Source organism: Carcharodon carcharias, chromosome 6, assembly GCF_017639515.1.
Source record: "Carcharodon carcharias isolate sCarCar2 chromosome 6, sCarCar2.pri, whole genome shotgun sequence".
NCBI lineage: Eukaryota > Metazoa > Chordata > Chondrichthyes > Lamniformes > Lamnidae > Carcharodon > Carcharodon carcharias.
The window spans coordinates 84,871,616-84,889,583 of NC_054472.1; the positions used below are offsets into that span (position 1 = coordinate 84,871,616).

At 42.6% G+C, this 17,968-nt stretch overlaps 1 protein-coding gene across 1 annotated transcript in view; it reads left to right on the forward strand.

The window, feature by feature from the left end:
• Window positions 1-17,968, forward strand: part of LOC121279408 (solute carrier organic anion transporter family member 5A1) — a 269,590-nt gene that overhangs the window by 90,184 nt on the left and 161,438 nt on the right. The gene's annotated exons all lie outside the window — the stretch shown is intronic.

Consider the following 17,968-nt stretch of genomic DNA (forward strand, 5'->3'; position numbering starts at 1 on the left):
AGCCTGCTCCACCATTCAATAAGATCATGGCTGATATGAATTTAACCTCAACCCCACATTCCTGCCTAGCGCCTATAACCTTTCACCCCCTTGTTAATCAAGAATCTGTCTAGCTCTGCCTTAAAAATATTCAAAGACTCTGCTTCCACTGCCTTTTGAAGAAGAGAGTTCCCAAGACTCAATCTCTGAGAGAATTTTTTTTCTCATCTCTGTCCTAAATGAGTGACCCCTTATTTTTAAACACTGACCCCTAGTTCTAAATTCTCCCACAAGAGGAAACATCCTCTCCACATCCATCCTGTCAAGACCCCTCAGGATCTTAAAGGTTTCAATCAAGTCGCCTCTTACTCTTCTAAATTCCAGTCAGTACAAGCCTAGCCTGTCCAACCTTTCCTCACAAGACAACCCACCTGTTCCTGATATTAGTCTAGTAAACCTTCTCCAAACTGATTCTAATGCATTTACATCTTTTGTTAAGTAAGGAGATCAGTACTGTGCACAATACTCCATCTTTGTTCTCACCAATGCCTTGTACAACTGAAGCATAACCTCCCTACTTCTGTAATCAATTCCTCACAATAAATAACAACATTCTATTAGCTTTCCTAATTACCCGCTTTACCTGCAAGCTAACTTTTTGAGACTCATGAACTAGGACACCTAGATCCCTCTGAATCTCAGAGGTCTGCAATCTCTCACCATTTAGACAATAAGCTTTTTTATTCTTACTGCCAAAATGAATGATTTCACATTTGCCCACATTGTACTCCATTTGCCAGATCTTTGCCCACTCACTTAACCTATCTATGTCACTTTGTAGCCTCCTTATGTCTTCTTAACAATTTACTTTCCTACCTTTCTTTGTGTCATCAGCAAATTTAGTAACCATTCCTTCGGTCCTTTCATCCATGTCATTTATATAAATTGTAGACAATTGAGGCCCCAGCACTGATCCTTGTGATACACCACTCGTCACATCCTGCCAACCAGAAAAAGACCCATATATGCCAACTCTGCTTCCTGTTAGCTAGCCAATCTTCTATCGATGCCAATATGTTACCCCCTACACCATGAGCTTTTACTTTCCAATAACCTTGGATGTGGCACTTTATCAAATGGCTTCTGGAAATCTAAGTACAGTTCATCCACCTTGATCAACAGCACATTTGACTCCTTCAAAGAACCCCAATAAATTGGTTAAACATGATTTCCCTTATGTTAAACCATGCTGACTGCCTGATAGCCTTGAATTTTTCTGAGTGCCCTGCCATAACATCTTTAGTAATAGCTTCTAACATTTTCCCTATGACAGATGTTAGGCTAACTGGCCTATAGTTTCCTTCTTTCTGTCTCTCTCCCTTTTTAAATAAAGGAGTTACATTTGCTATTTTCCTATCTAATGGAATTTTTCCCAAATCTACGGAATTTTAGAAAATTAAAACCAGTGCATCAACTATCTCACTAGTCACTTCTTTCAAGACCTTAGGGTAAAGTCGATCTGGACCTAGGTATTTGTCAGCCCGCAGCGCCAACAATTTGCTCAGTACCACTTCCCTGGTTATTGTAATTTTCCCCCCAAGTTCCTCTCTCCCTTCCAATTCCTGATTACAGCTATTTCTGGGATGTTACTTATGTCCCCTATAGTAAAGACCGAAGCAAATACCTTTTAATTGATCTGCCATCTCCCTACTTTCCATTATCATTTCCCCAGATGCACTTTCTATAGAACCAATATTCACTTTGTTAACTCTTTTCTTATTTCAATATCTATAGAAACTCTTATGATCCGTCTTTATATTACTAGCTAGCTTTCTCTCATACTCAAAATTTTCCCCTCCTTATTAATCTTCTTGTCATTCTTCGCTGTTCTTTATAGTCTTTCGAATCTTCTGACCTGCCAGCCATCTTTGTGTAATTATATGCTAAATATATTTCATGAGCAAAAAAGGCATTTAAGAAAATAAATGATCCATCTTTTCAAATATACTATATACTGAGAGGAACAAATTATATAAAGAACAAAAGAACTCGTGTGACTTTAGAAATTTCCAAAGTGCCACACAGGCAATTAAATACTTTTGAAACTGTTGTGTCTGAGAATATTGAGTGTTTCTTCCTTCGGTATATATGGGAAGTAGATATCTACCCCAGTGTGTATAGTAGGTATACTCCTTTTGGATTCTTTTATAAAGAGTGACCATTATGTTTCGAAGGCATTTTTATTGAGGGATGATCTGATTCATTTTGATTTTGTTTTTTCCTGCAGCAATTAGTAGTTATACCTTGTAATGCTTATTTAACAATGCTGCTTAACTGGTCAGTGAAAGCTGATGGTAGTAACTTAAAGTAAACTAAATCTCCTAGTCTGAAATGGTACTAAACCTACTCCATAGCCACAGACATGCCTGCTGTGTTGTAAAACAAAGAGACCCCAGACAAACTCAACATTGTAGTTCCAAATGAATCAGACTGCAGATTCTCACATCTTTTGTAAGGGTAACATGCTTTGGTTGAAGGTGCAAGAAAAGAAATTGGCTCCTAGTGCTGAGACTCACAGTTAGGAACCTGGATGTTTACTGCAATCTGATGTTGAAACCAGTTACTAGTTTGATGCCTTCTTAGTGCTTTCTGCGAATGAATCTTTCAAACACAGAAAACTATTGCTTTTAACATTTGAGACCAAACAATTTTTATATGATATTCTTGTGTGTTTTGTTTTTTCTTTACTTATATTCACCTTATTGCATTCTCTGCTTTATTGAGTCACTCTGCAATGTAGAATTCTCTATTCAAGGGGATAAGCGACAAGCTGACCAACTCTTCTGCATTCAAGACCAGATTCATACCTCAGATTCCAAATTTCTGTCTGAGAGTTTCATTTGCCTGTTTTGCATGCTTTGATTGTTTTAGTAATTCTTGAAGGAGATATGCTGACATCTACAGTGGTAGTGAAAATTCTCTATTAAAATGCTAGACCTTAATTAATTCAGTAATTGTTGGTGATTTTAGCAGATGAACCTGTAACACATTTGTACGACATTCTGTTGTCTGCTATTTTAATGTAAGCATTAAATTGTTTATCTTAAATGAAATAACACCTCTGCTAAAGTGACAGATACATTTTCTATTGAGCATTCATTTGTGAACATTGGCAACAAGAAATTAAGAGACAGAAAATCATGGGTTGCTGAGAGCATGAAATTGACTGATAGACCTCCACTTTTACAATGCAGTGCTGAGGTTGGAGAATAGTTATGAAAATGGATGCATTTGCTGAGCACCTCTGGTTTGATTGGTGCGACATTTTGGATGTCATGGAGTAGATTTTAACTTTCACCACAGGCTGCACTCTCAGATTGCAGGAAAAATATATTCTGCTAAAAGTAAAGAATAAACCAAACACTAATGTGACTCCATGGATGAATAATGACACAAGGGAGCAATTGAGGGTTAGAAAAGAGACATACATTAAGTATGGATAGTGGAGGGGTGCAGAGTAAGAGAGAATACAAAAAGATTAGAAGAGAACTCAAAAAAATTAGAAAGGCAAAAAGGAGCTATAAAATTAAGTGATCATAAAACAAAATAGTAAAATATCTTACAGGCACATCAATAAAAAAGAGGAAGTCTGTGATGGGAATAGGACTATTAAGTGATAGACAGGATAATGTCACAGATAATAGTGAGATGACAGAAATGATAAATAATTATTTTGCACAGTATTTAGCAGAACAGTTAGACATGACATTGAATGATGAGGTGAGTAATGAGATAAGTACATTTAAAATAAAAAAGGGGACTAAACAAACTCAAAGATGATAAAATCCTGGTCTGGATGGATTGCAAGTATTTTAAAATAATCTTGGTATTACTAAAGAGGTATTACTAATCATATTCAATAACTCATTTAAAAAAAAAATTGTTCATGGCATCACTGGCTAGACTAGCTCATCTGTAATTGTTCTTAGGAACTGAATGGCTTGTTAGGCCATTTCAGAGTCAACCACATTGCTGTGGGTCACATGTAGGCCAGACCAGGTAAGGACAGCAGATTTCCCTCCCTAAAGGGCATTAGTGAACCAGATGGGTTTTTAAATCAATTGACAATGGTTTCATTAGACTCTTAATTTTTTTTACTAAATTCAAATTTCATAACCTGTCAGGGTGAGATTTGAACCCAGGTCCCCATAGATTACCCTAGGTATCTGTCTAGTGATAATACCACTATACCACTATGGTGTAGAACTAAAGTACTGACAGATAGCTGATGTAGTTTCTTTATTTAAGATAGGGGACAGAACATGTCCAGGGAATTATAGGTCAATCAGCTTAACATCACTGCTGGAAAAATAATGGTATCCTTACTGAAGGAGAAGATAGAAGAACATTTAGAAATGAGAAACACAACAATGAATAGTCAGCATGGTTTCAAAAGGGAAAATCTTATCGAATTTTTTGAAGGTATAACAGAGAGTAGATGGCAATTAATACAATAGATGTGGTTTATCAAAAGGCCCCATAATAAATCAATGAATATAGTCGGAGAATGTGAAGTTGGAACAAGTGGCTAAATGGGTTGTTAGCAGGCTTCATGGCAGAAAACAGGGAATGGGAGTAGAGAGAAGTTCTTCAGAATGGCAGAAAGTGGTGTTCCACAAGGATCAGTTGCTGGGACCACTGCTATTCACAATTTACTCGAACATAGGGCAGAAAATTACGTTCAGCGGGCGTGCATGCACACAATCTGGCCGAGTGTAAAACGACAGATGATAACGTCAGGCAAGTATCCTGATGTCATCGTACAGTCCTGCGATATTTCGATCAGTGGGCGCGCACTGTAGTCGGCAGTGCACCCAATGACAATTAATAGGCCCTATTAAGGCCATTAAAAAGTTAATTAAATTCAATGGCTGGCGGACATGCAAATAGGCCAAGTGACCTTTACATTTTTTAGGAAGCTTCATCCACGGGCGGGGTGAGATTTCCTAAAGCAAATAAAAATCACATAAAAATTTTACACTTGAATTAAAAACATGTCCCTGCTCATGCGACAGATGTTTGATGACATTTTTATTTTGTACATTAAGTTTTTTCAAAGAGCGCTTCATCTCCCTGAGGCAGCTCCGTGCATCAGGGAGATTGAAGCGCTCTTTTACACACATGTGCGAATTTCACGCTAGGCCTGCTCGCCCTCCTCCCCCTCCCACACAGGCATTGCTAAGGGCTGCTGTTCACGTTCTATGCTTAGTGGGCCTTAATTGGCCCGCCCGTGTAAAATCACGGTGCAATGCCGATCACAGGTGTCATTCAACTTATTGACTGCCTCTGCCAAACACCCCCACCAAGGGCAAAATCCTGCCCACAGGCCTGAATTTTTCCCTCATCGGGCACGCGCGATTGGTGGGCCCAGGAGCAGTTGGGAAACGGGCCCCCGACTGCTATTCTCGCTGGCTAGCCAATTAACAGCCATCCAGTGTGAAACATGCACTGAAAAGCTCAGCACTGCCGGGGTGGGGGCAGGAAGAAGGTGGGCAATGATGTCACCGCGGGCGAGGGTGAGCACTTCAAGAGAGCTCCCTGAAGGCCACAGAGAGCTGCAGACATGCAAATAATAAAATAGCACACAAAAAAGCTGCAAAAAAGTGTTCCTGAAGCACAGCCAAGCAGCTGGAAGCATACCTCATAAAAATGCTGCCCCTAGTTTTTAAAAATTTTTAATTTCCTAACAGAGATTTTATCCCGCCCTTGGATGAGGTTTCATCAAAAATGTAAAGGCCACTTGGCCGATTTGCCCATCTGCCAACCGTGAGGTTGGATGGGCCATGAAAAATCGCAGACAATTGCGCCGTTAATGGGCTTAATTGTGTGCTTAATTGTCAGCAGGCGCACTTCCAACTGCCGCGTGTGCCTGCGGAGCAAAATATCGCGCGATGACATCATGATGCTCGTCCGATGTCAGCTTGTGTGATTTTACACCCGTTCAGGTAGGGTGCACGTCCACCCGTGGAATGTAAAATTCTGCCCATAATATCTACATATGTGGATGACACCAGATTAGAGGAGGATAGTCAATACTGAGCAGGACTGCAACTAATTACACAAAGACATTAATAAGTGGCAGAATGGGCAAATAATTGGCAAATGAAGTTTAGCACAGATAAATGTGGTGTAGTTCATTTTGGTAGGAAAGAGCGATCAATTAATCCTGGGAAGGTGCAAGTCTGGGTGGGATGGAGAAACAAAGGGATCTCAGAGCATAAATATAATCAATCATTAAAAATTGCACCATAGGTTAGCATGGCCATAAAAAGAGCAAACCAAGCACTAGGCTTTATTTCTAGAGGGATAGAATTGATAAAAGGGAAGTTATGCTGAACCTTATAAACCTTATATCAAACCATGGTTAGACTACACTTAGAGTACTGCATGCACTTCTGGTTAGCATATTGCAAAAAGGGCCTTGGGAGAGAATGCAGAGAAGAATTATAAGGATGATACCAGAAATGTGTGGGTATGCACATCAGGAGAAGATTAATAAGCTGGGTTTCCTTTCTCTTGAAAAAGCAGCTGAGGGGTGACCTAATACAGCTCATTAAAATTATGGAAGGTTTTGATAGAGTTTTGTCAGAGACATTGTTTCTTCTTGTGAGGAAGAGCATAACTAGGGGCCATCAATATAAGAAAGTCACTAAAACAGCCACTAGGGAATTCAGAAGAAACATCTTTATCCAAAGAATGGTGAAAATGTGGAACTTGCTGTCATAGGGAGTGGTTGAAGCGAATAATATAGGTGCATTTAAGGGGAAGCTGAACAAGCATTTGAGGGAGATGGGAACAGAGATTTACAATAATAGATTTAGATGAGAAAAGATGTGAGGGAGGGTCGAGTGGAGCAAAAACACCGGCAAGACTGGCGGGGCTGAATGGCCTGTTGCTGTACTGTCTATCCATGCAATCCTACATAATTCTATGTTATTGGGTGCCGGCCACCTGATGTACACCTGCAGAGGCTTCTTTTTCATTAGTTTCAGCGACCTAACCATTTCTGTTAGTTTTTTGCCTGGCAGTAAACGATCAATTCTAACCCCAAAGATAGATGTTATTTCATATTAAACTGATTGAAGGAATCTATTCACAAATTTGGAAATGTTCCCTATTCATAAAGTTCAAATATCTGTTTCTGCAGTGCTCAGCTGTAAGAAGATGAGGCTAACCTTGTAGTCTCATCCTTTCCTGTGCCTAAGTAATATAGGACGATTCCTGTAACATTGCTCCTTATTGTGTTACAGCTTTTTAGAGGCAACATTAATTTGCAGTCATTGTTCAAGGGCAGTGGGACACAGGAAAGTTGCCAGCCACTGAGAGAAAAAATGCAATAAAAACAAAAAATGCTGGAAATACTCAGCAGGTCTGACAGCATCCGTGGAGAGAGAAATAGAGCTAAAGTTTTGCGTCTGTTGCCCTTGTCCTTCCAGCTGCTAGGACTCACGGGTGTGGAGGGTGCTGCCAAAGTATCCTTGGGGACCAGCAGCAGTGCACCTGTGATATGGCATACACAGCTGCCAATGGGTCAGTGGTAGAGGGACTCAATGTTGAGAGTGCTGGATGGGGTGTCAATCAAGCGGCCTGCGTAGTCCTGCATGGTGTCCAGCTTCCTGAGGGCTATTGGAGCTACATTTATCCAGGCAAGTGTACAGTATTCCTTAAAACCCCTCACTTGTGCCTTGTGGACCGGCTTTGGGGATTCCTACAATCATTTATTCAATGCAGAATTAGCAGCATGCGGCTTGCTCTCGAATCAGAAGTTCTCACAAAACATCTTCCATCTTTACACAGGAGAAGACAGCGCACAACAGGTGTCAGAGGGAGAAGATGGGAGGGGGCATGCCTGACATCTGGCCCCTCACACAGTGGGCTGCCAAGCTTGCAGGGGTGGACCGTGACCATGTCTGTGGTGGCAGCGAGGCTGGCCTTGCCCTAGCATCCAGTGAGGATTGTGGGGCGAGGTTTATTCTCTACAGGCCGAAACGTGAGGGTGAGGCTCTGTGCAAAGTAGGAGACAGCCTACGCAGTCACTCTTTCTCTCCTCTTTCCATCATAAGTACCAGCAGGAAGAAGGTGAGGCCAGACCTGCATCTGAACTCAGCCCCAGCCTGCAGTGGACCTCGGAAGAGGATGAGGGCAACAATTTTCACCTGTAGAACTGTCACAGCATTCACCTTCACCCTCCACCAGCCCAGAGACATGCACCTCAGTGGCTCATAGATCTAGTTTAGACTGGGGCTTACACTCTGATGGTCACCTCACAGACATGTGTCCACGGCAGGAGGAGGCAGTGACAGCCAAGGTCTCCAGCACTCAGAGGACTGCTGGTGAAGAGGCCCCTGCCAAGCCTGAGTCAGATGACGAGCCTCTGGGAGTGGTCGTGGAGAAGATGTTGCAGTGTCATTGAGATGCAGGGAACACCAGGCAGAGATGTCAGAGGCCCTCAACAGAATGGCATACGACATGGAGAAGTGAGTCCTCATGCTCTCAGATGTAGTGGCTTTGACATGTGAACGCATCAAAATCTCCATGGGGAGAATGGTAGATGCCATGGAGACCCTGGTCCAACAGACGTCCTGTTTCTGCTGGAGTTGCGCTCAGACTTGCACTCCATCGCTGTAGCCAGGGTGAGCTTTTGCAGTAGCTACGCAAGAAGGGGACTGTGCACCTCGACCTCCCTCCAGGTGCACCTTCTCTTCAAGCAGTTAGTGAGGGGCCCTCAGGCACCCAAAGGGAGGAGAAGTGTCAGGCGGAGACCCTTGGGGCCTCCACCCTGGACTCTCCAAGGGTGTCCAGATGTTCCAACTCCCCTCTGCCTGTGACCTCATCAGTTCCAGCCTCTGAGACTTCTGAGGCTGCACCTGCCCCAGAGCAGAAAACCCAAAGAAGGCTGGGGCCCTCCAGGCCTTGGGTCTCCAGAGGACACCTGCCAAAGTCATCAGAGACAAGAGGGCATAGTAAACAGCAGGCTGCCTCCACCTCTGCTGCAGGTGTCGGGGAAGCACTTAGACATGGAGGTAGAGTAAGGAAAATTAAGAAGTATAAAGTTCATGCTGTTGGTGTGGGTGTGCAAGCAATGTAAATAATTGTTGCACCTTTATAAATATATAAATCATTGAACTAGATGGAGGTCTCCTGGGTTTTTCTTGCTGCAGCTTGTGTTATTACCTGCGCATACTCCTCCCGCCCCCACCCCCTCCTTTCAAGGGTCTGAACCAGGCTGGGTCTATGTCCTCCTGAATCATGACTGCGCATGGAGGCATCGCTTTTTGCCAAGGCCCATGCAAGCCATGTGCGAGGTGCCTTCCAGTCACACTATTCACTTTCTCTTCACTGCCTTTCTGAGTCTATAGAGAGACCTTTCCCTTGTCAGGATCGATTACGAGAGGTCTCCCTTCAGTTGTCCAGTTGAGCTGACCTTCAGCTCCGTCCACCCGATTACCCTCCCCCCCAATGAGCATTTTGTCAGCTGGAGATCAAGTGTGTGGACTCAATGCTCTGTTTTCGCATGAGATGGTGGCATGACTTTTGAATATCCAACTTTTGATGGCATCCAACACCTTCTACCCTCCTCCTGTAACATACCCTCTCCTCCCCATCAACATTGACACCGCCTGTGTTACCTTCACTCTCTGATCTGTCACCCTTGAGCCAGCCCCCCCCATCACCCATCACCCTTGAACTGCCTTCCTGCCCCGATGAGCCCACGCCTGTCACCATCTTTATGCCTACCCTGATCCTGCCCACTCCTAGGATCTGTGTACACCTTTGTGTCCTCTCCGACCACCCAAACTGGCCCTACACGTCACAGACGGACCCCAACCCCCGCACCTTACAGCATCCCACTTCCTCCTCTAACAGTTACAGTGTCCTCCCAGCATCAGTTTACATCACCCTGCCCAAGATTCCACCATCGACACCACAGATCCCTCCCTCTGACCATTTCCCTCCCTCCTCTTCAATGTTCCCTGGTTTGCCATGGCCCCTGCACTGCTCCCTGGTTTCTCTCCCCCCACCCCTGCAAGGCTCCATTACTTCCTCCCCCCCCCCGCAACTTTTGTCTTCCCACCCCATGTGTGTTTCAGCAACCATCCCCCCCCTCCCCAAACAACCATCCTGTCTTCCCACATGCCCCACCCGTTTTCCAGCACCCTTTCCCCGGTCATTGCGCACCTTACATCCATGTGGAGCAGGCCAGACTTACCTTTCTGGTAAGTCCCATCTCGGCATCTCAATGTCTGGTCATGGTTTGGACCTGTGTGTATTCCTGCTGGCGGGGTGGATGATATGCTGGGGAAGAAACATTCTGATCGGCTGCTTATTTGAATTCCGTTAACAATATGTTAATCAGGTTCCCAACGGCATTCAGCAGGAATGGCAACCCGCCATTATTCCTCCATGGGAGTAAGGACTGCAAGTTCCCACTATTATTTCTTGCCGTCAGGACCCTGACCTTTTTCATTCCCTCGTATTCTCCGCCCCCACCCATCATGAACCCCGCCACTAGCAGGAGGGGAAAATTCCCGCCATAGTTCTACACTATGTAGCACTACTTAGTTTTTACAGCACAGAAACAGGCCATTCGGCCCAACTGGCCTGTGTGGTGTTGGTGCACTACTCAAGCATCCCCCACCTTACTTCACCTCACCATATTAACAAAGCAAATTTGTACTCTTCTATCAAACAACGCATTTATTAAATCTCCCCTTAACCTTCTCTGCTCTAAGAAGAATGGACCCTAGAACCAGGAGAGATGGTGGTGATGCAGTGAAGGAGTAGGACCAACAATTGAGAGGAAGGGTGAACTTGGGGAGATGGCAGGTTTGGTGGGGGAGGAAGTTGGCCGATTGTGGCAGAAGATTTTCTGAAGGGCTGGGGATACAGTCAAGCTCCTTGTGGCTCACAATGATATAAAAAAACACTTAACTGCTTGATCCAGCTGTTCCCTCCTCTCTTTAGCTGCCGGATTCCTGAATGCTGGGAAACCTGGCTGGCCAGTGTTAAATTCAAATGGCAGCCACAATATAGCCAACAGTCTCATTAACATGTTATTAAGACAGACCTGCCTCTTCAGAGTGGGTTACTAGGATGCCTCCAATCTCACCACATTGGAAACAGGTCTGTTCATAGCAGGTTGGGGTTCTGTCGAAGGGTCATGAGGACTCGAAACGTCAACTCTTTTCTTCTCCGCCGATGCTGCCAGACCTGCTGAGTTTTTCCAGGTAATTCTGTTTTTGTTTCGGGTTTCATATATTTGACATTTAACTCCCCCTCCCAGCATCTCCCTGCCACCCTGCCACTCATCATGGGGCAGGGTGGCAAGGTAACATACCCCCATGTCTTGATAAAAACTTATGCTTTTTTAACAGCCTTATTGACTTCTGTTGCCACTCACTAAGATTTGTGAATGTGAACCCTCAGTTCTTTTGTTCCTGCGCCCCCTTTAAAACCATAGCATTTAGTTGTTTTGAATTTTCAGTCAAATGTTGTTCATTTTCTCCATGCATTAGTTTGTTTTAATTCATTTTACATTTTTTGTCCCACCACTAATTCATAATTCCTATGTGTTGTTTCTATTTAAATAGCACCAGACTAGAGTGATGGGGATGATAATACCTTTGGGTGTTAGTGATGAAAAGAGGAGTTTATGAGGGGCCAATGAATGAAAATGAAATAACACCTGAGGCATTTTGTCTGCATTTGTTACAAAGCTTTATAGAATTCACCACACCTTTTCTGAACATTTCAGAACAAAATTAACTTTGTTAACTCATAAGGGCAGTTATCAGCCGGGAACTCAATCTGGATTCATACAGGAGCCACTTCAACCTTCATCAATGATGGTAAACCGGAGTCAGCTTCCTGCTATCTAATTTCAAGAAGAGAGCCAACAAGTATCATCTTGAATGTAGCACTTGCACCCAGTGTGGTTTCAAATTCTTTGCTGCCGTTTGAACTTGTGCAACCATATCAGTAAATTCCTGCTATTGAAAGCAGCTACATTTACAGCAATAGTGCCAGAATAATGAGTGCATTCTTCCAGATTTTTGTGATTGACCACCCTTATCTCAAATGCCATGAGGACATTTCAGTTCTGAATCCAGTGCAAACTCTTTTCTCAAAATAAATTTTAATTTTTCCTTACTTAGGTTACTTAGCTGCACCGGAATGAATGAAAAGTCCATTTCTGAAATGGAGCATAAGCTAAAAGTATGCTCAAAGGCGAGAACAAAGTCTGGTTGTACATTGAGATAGTTGTTTGTTTCAGATCCTTTCTAGACCTATTACTACTTGTTAAATGGTTAGTGAAATATCTCCAGGATTGTTGCCATTCAGCTGAGTGAAGACAAGTGAGGACAGAGTGGGGATGTTCAGCAAAGTGGTCACCTCAGCATAGTGAAGCTGTGTTATGAATAATAACTACAGCCTACTAGCTTGGAGGAAGGACACATAAACCATTGTTGTACATGGAATAAAGTTTGAGGCTCTGACCATTACCATTGTACCCATGTTGTATCTGTTATAATATCATGAAAAAGTGCCTAGGACATTAAGTGGGGTGATGGAAGTGTTGAAGTGTTCTATTAGAGTGCAGAGAGAGGAGAAACAGTTGGTGCCAGCAACATAATGTTGATGGCCAAAGAGGATGTAACAGCTGCAGAATGTAGTGGAATGGATGTTGAGAACAAAAATTTTAAAAAAGACTTATTTATAAAGTATTTTTTGGAGCCGCTTAGAAATGTATCTGCCCTATTTGCACTTTTATTATGAATAGTATTGAATTTCTATACTGGAACTTATCTGTATGCTGTTAAATAAAATAAAAAAATCTGTAGCTGGAAATGTTACTGCGAGTTTGTCCAACTCCCAATTGTTTCAGGAGAAATCCAGGAACCAAGTTAATGGTGGAAGTGGAAGATTGCATGAAGTGAAATTTAAAGGGATCAGTTCAATTAAGAGAGTGCCAAATTAGTGGGTGGAATTTAATGGAGCCAACGGGAGTCATGCCATTAGCTGGAGAGCCAGCAAGAGCCCTGCGTCGCCACTTTGAGGGAAGGCCTGCCAAATTAGGTACCACTCAGGTCCTTAACTGGAAAGCGGCAGGCCTTCCCTAGGATCAACGACCCTGGGAGCGGAAGACCTGCCTGCTGAGAGCTGCTGCCAATCAGAGGTCAGCATCTCTATTGGACGATAGCACCACCAGGGAGGTGGTGGCTACTGCTGGTATGACACACACCCCAAGGCCTAGTTTTGTTGTTAGATCCCAAGCCACCAGTGAGGGATGAGAGGAGGGGCATCACTGGGTGGGGGTCATGAGGGCAAGGTGGGGAGAAGGGTCAGCAGCAAGGGCAGGGGAGTGGCTCTCGGCGGCCTCCACTTCCTAATGCCGGCCCCTTGATCAGACATCAAATGCCATTGAACAAGGGACCCTCAACACCTGAAGCCTGAAAGCAACACCACACAGTTTTACTTGTCTTGCCCCCCACATGGCAAGCCCCTTGCACGCTGCTGGGTTAATAGCAGCAGCAGTGGGATGAGGCCCTTAAGTGGGCATTAATTGCATCAATTGGTGGTGGGGCAAGAAGGTCATCCATGGTCCTTCCTGCCATGGACTTAATTAGGGTGGAGGTGGGAAAGTGGTGGGGTCCAAACCGACCACTCTCCCATTGATTAAATGCCCCCTGCCACCAAACTCACCAAGGTACAGGCAAGTGATTATGCTGCTCAGCATTCCACCCCAAGGAATATTGGAATAGGAATATGTTTTTCAGTTCCTTGAGCCTGTACCTCAACACCATTTATCTGCCTTGTTCCATTTTGCTTAGATCCACTGTTTTATGATTATTGAACTAGAGGTGGTGCTGAATGAGGTGAGTGTGAGGAGGATTGCCATCTGTGCTACATCATGGCACCACCCCTTTTCCAGCGTGTGTGCAAGGAAGAAGTGGAACCAATTTTCAGGCAATAGCTGAACTGTTACAGTCATTCAAGATGTCAGCCTTATGCTGCATGGTAGGTACAGAAATCCTTCCAGCAGGGGAACAGCTTTACAAACTTGGACCCTAAGGAGACAGTTCCCCATAGCATTGCCAGATAAGTGTGCTGTCACGAGAGCGGATCATAGGCCCGAATTACTTATGGGCATTTGAAATTTTTAAGGAAAATGTGTTTCTCTTTTAAAAAACATACAAGCAAAAGCTGGCTGAGAATGTAAAGTAACCACTTTCTGGAAAATTCCTAGGTGGATTATACTTGACTGACTAGTTCAGAGAAACCATGGAATGTCACACCTAAAAAGGTGTCAAGGTCTACTTCAGACACCACACGTGAAAGGAAGAGATGCAGTGCAAAAGACTGAACTTTGATCTCCTCTGGTTGCGGAGACAATGGAGGCTGATTACCACATCTCAGCAGAAACCATCTCCTGCTGAGTTATATCTCTGAATGTGGAAATGGTCTGAGTTGAAAGAAAGCAGATTCTGGGCGAAAGACATACTTGTTATCTTCCCTTCCAGGAATACACAAGAAAAGGGGTTAAGAAGCCAGCTGCAAACCTGATCTGTGTGTTCTAGTTCTGGTGTGCCAGTATGTGCTGTGCGAAGAACATCAACAAAGCTTGCAGGTAAAAGGCTATCTCTTTCTCTGTTGCTGGAGGCAAGGCAAGTCAGCGAGGCCACAGTCAAGAAGGAAATGGGACAGCTTTTTCAGCTAACCTGCAGAACCAAGTGTCTCCAAACCAACTGGTCAGCTGCCAAAGTCAGCTCTACTGGAATCACCGAACTTAATGGCCGCAACGTTTTGCCATCTACTCCTCACGGACAAGCCAAAGACTGATTTGTATGCTTTTTTAAAACTTTTGTTTTTGGACTCAACTTCTCATTTCTGATCTGTGTGTATGTGATTTGTGTTTTCATTATTTTTTTCTTAGGATTTAGTAACTAAGAAACTTACTCTTTCTTTGGCTCAAGAAAGCCTGGTTAAATTGGCTCCTTCTAAAACATAAATACATTTGGATTGGGAAAATGTATCCACGAGGGAAGGGATCCTTTTTAAATTAACCTTGTTGTGACCAACCCAGTGAGTTGAATAAAGAAGGGGAGCCAGCTCCTTCCTCCTCATGCTGGAACAAAGCTAAATTGGGGTCCTGTTTGGTAAGTTAACAATTTGGGGTATCTCGTCTGGGATCATAAATTTGGGGACCTCACCTGGGGACCAATCGTAACAGTGTCAGGGCCTAAAAGTATAGTTGTTGGCATCTTAGTAGATGCCACCTGTTGATCACCCTGACATGCCTTTATTGTGCATTATTGCTGAAAGCTTGACATATTAATTCTGAGAAAGCAACCACAGAAAGCAAACACAGATCTTAGTTGTAGCATTGCGTTTACGTACAATTGCAATACAATTGCCCATAATTGGATGGACTTTGCAAATGAGCATTATTTCCATGAAAAATCTGGAAGTGACATCAGTGAGCTGGATTTCTTCTCCTCCCTGCCTGGCTGGGTTATGCTAATTCACTCGAATAACTGATAAGGAAATTCAGTGCCTTCCTTTGGGAAACTTTGAATAAAATACTTTTTTGCCAGGGTTAACATGGCAGCGATGGTAAGATGTTATGATTTTTTTAAAAAACATTGGACAATTCTGATTTTCTTCCACAAACATAGTGAATATTGTAATGTTTTGAGAATATGATTCAGCAATGGATGCAATTCTTGTCAGCTGGAGAACATGATAATGCCAATTCAGGTGATGATGCCTGTAATAGGTGACAAAGCAAGCAGTCATTTTTTTTTCAGCATTTTGCTTAAATCATGTTCTCCTTTTTCTGTCAGAGGCAGCAATTAACCTTTTTATCTTGAGCTGTCAGTCTTGGCTCAGAGATGGTACTCACATCTCTGAGCCAGAAGGTTGTGTGTTCAAGTCCCACTCCAAAAAGGCAAAATCTAGGCTGACATTTTATTGCAGAACTGAGAAAGTGCTGCACTTTCGGAAGTGCTATATTTCAGTTAAGAGGTCAAATCTGGGTTCTGCTTTCTCTCTCAAGTGGATGTAAAAGATCCCATGGCATTATTCAGAGAGGAACAGGGGTGTTCAACCTAGTGTGCTGGTCAATATTTATCCCTCAACCAATGCCACTACAATGGATTATCTGACCATCATCTCTTTGCTGTTTGTGGGATCTTGTTGTACACAAATTGCCTCAAATTTCTTATATTACAACATTGACTACACTTAAAAATACTTCATTTTTTGTAAAGCACTTTAGAACGTTCTGAGTTGTGAAAGGTGCTTTAAAATGCAATTTTTCTTTCTTGGAATTCTTGCTCTCAGGTGGATTTGTAGTATCCATTTGTTTTCTGTTTTATTGGCATGCAGAGTGCTGGATTTTAAGTTGCGGGTCCATGCAGCTTTTGGCAGCAGGCCAAACCATTGACATAACTTTCAGCTGACTTTGGCTCTGAATAGTTTTATTGTGTCCTCTTCTACTTGAGATCGTCGTGCTGCAGAAGGGTTTTGCAGCTGTGCTGTTTAGAGAAAGGCACTTGAGAGCCAACTTCAATCTTGTGCTGAAGTGCTTGGAACAATGTCTGCAGAAGCTCTGTTTTCTTGTTTTCGATCTCACGTAGTTAATTTTGGCACCTTTAGTTTTTGTACTAAACCACTGTTGCTATGTCTGGCCATTCCTGAGTGTGTAGTTAATTGATTGTATTTGATATGGCTTTGCACCAAGTTTACATCTCCTGAATTAATGTACGTCAGGATAAATTTATACGTTATGCCACTTTCATAATTGCTATTCAGCTTCTGTATTTAGAACATCTGCAAATCTGAGAAATGTTTGTTGACTGGATTCAAGGATACCACAAGGAGGCCTCAATAATCTGCAAATGTTTCCATTGTCCTATCATTTTCACCAGAATACACAAACTGGAAGAAGCTAACAAAAATATTCACAGAAACAAAAGGTTTTAATAATACAAATGTGATCCATTGAACGTTGTTTCTTTGTTTCAATTTATAATCTCTGTTTTTTTTGAGGGATGGTAATGGAATGTTTTGCTTGTTTTGAACTTACAATTGACATCAAACTGCTTCAAATTCAATTATAGAAAGGCCAAACGCAGAATAAAGTTTATGCTAGACAAATTCAGCGAGATGTCTTAACCCTATCTTAAAAGGGCACTTAGTGCTGCACCAATGTGATTTTTAACGTTCTTCCTCTTTTATTCAACCTCCAGGTACAAATAGAAACGTTTTTTGTTATTCTGCTAAATCAAGTATCGCCCCTTTATATCCTTCTTTGTTCAATTCAGTTCTGATTTCTCGAACTTCAGCCCTTGATGGTTTTTTTTAACTTTCAAGCTATATTTATTTCAGATAGCACCTGTATATGCTGCCTACACTATTGTACAACATTTTGCAGTGTGTGCATAAAAAAATTCAGAACAATAAAAGGTTATTCAACCCACTTGCCCAATCCATCCAGGTTCCAGGTGTATTAATGCCGTAGGCTTCCTTCTCACACCAACTAATGATCCCCTACTTTGAGGAAAATGAAGTTGCTTTCCTGACGTACCCTGAAAAAAATCAAGCATTCTTTTTAAATATCACAATCTCTGTTCTATTGATACTGATCCAACACCTTTATAAAAATAGCAATTCGCCTGAAGTCTGTTGTGCATATTAACAATCCTGTATAAAAACAGGTCCCTAAATCTTTAAATCTAGTATGATGCTTGTGAATTATGTACTTGTGGTCTTCAGTCTCATGCTAGTTGTCTAAATTTGATACCCCCATTGACTTGCACCTCATTTCTATTTTTATTAGTTTTGAAACCAAAATCACGTGGACCCTCAGTCTTCTTTCCTCCAGCAAAAATATATTTAATTGCTGGATGGTTCTTCATAGCTATTA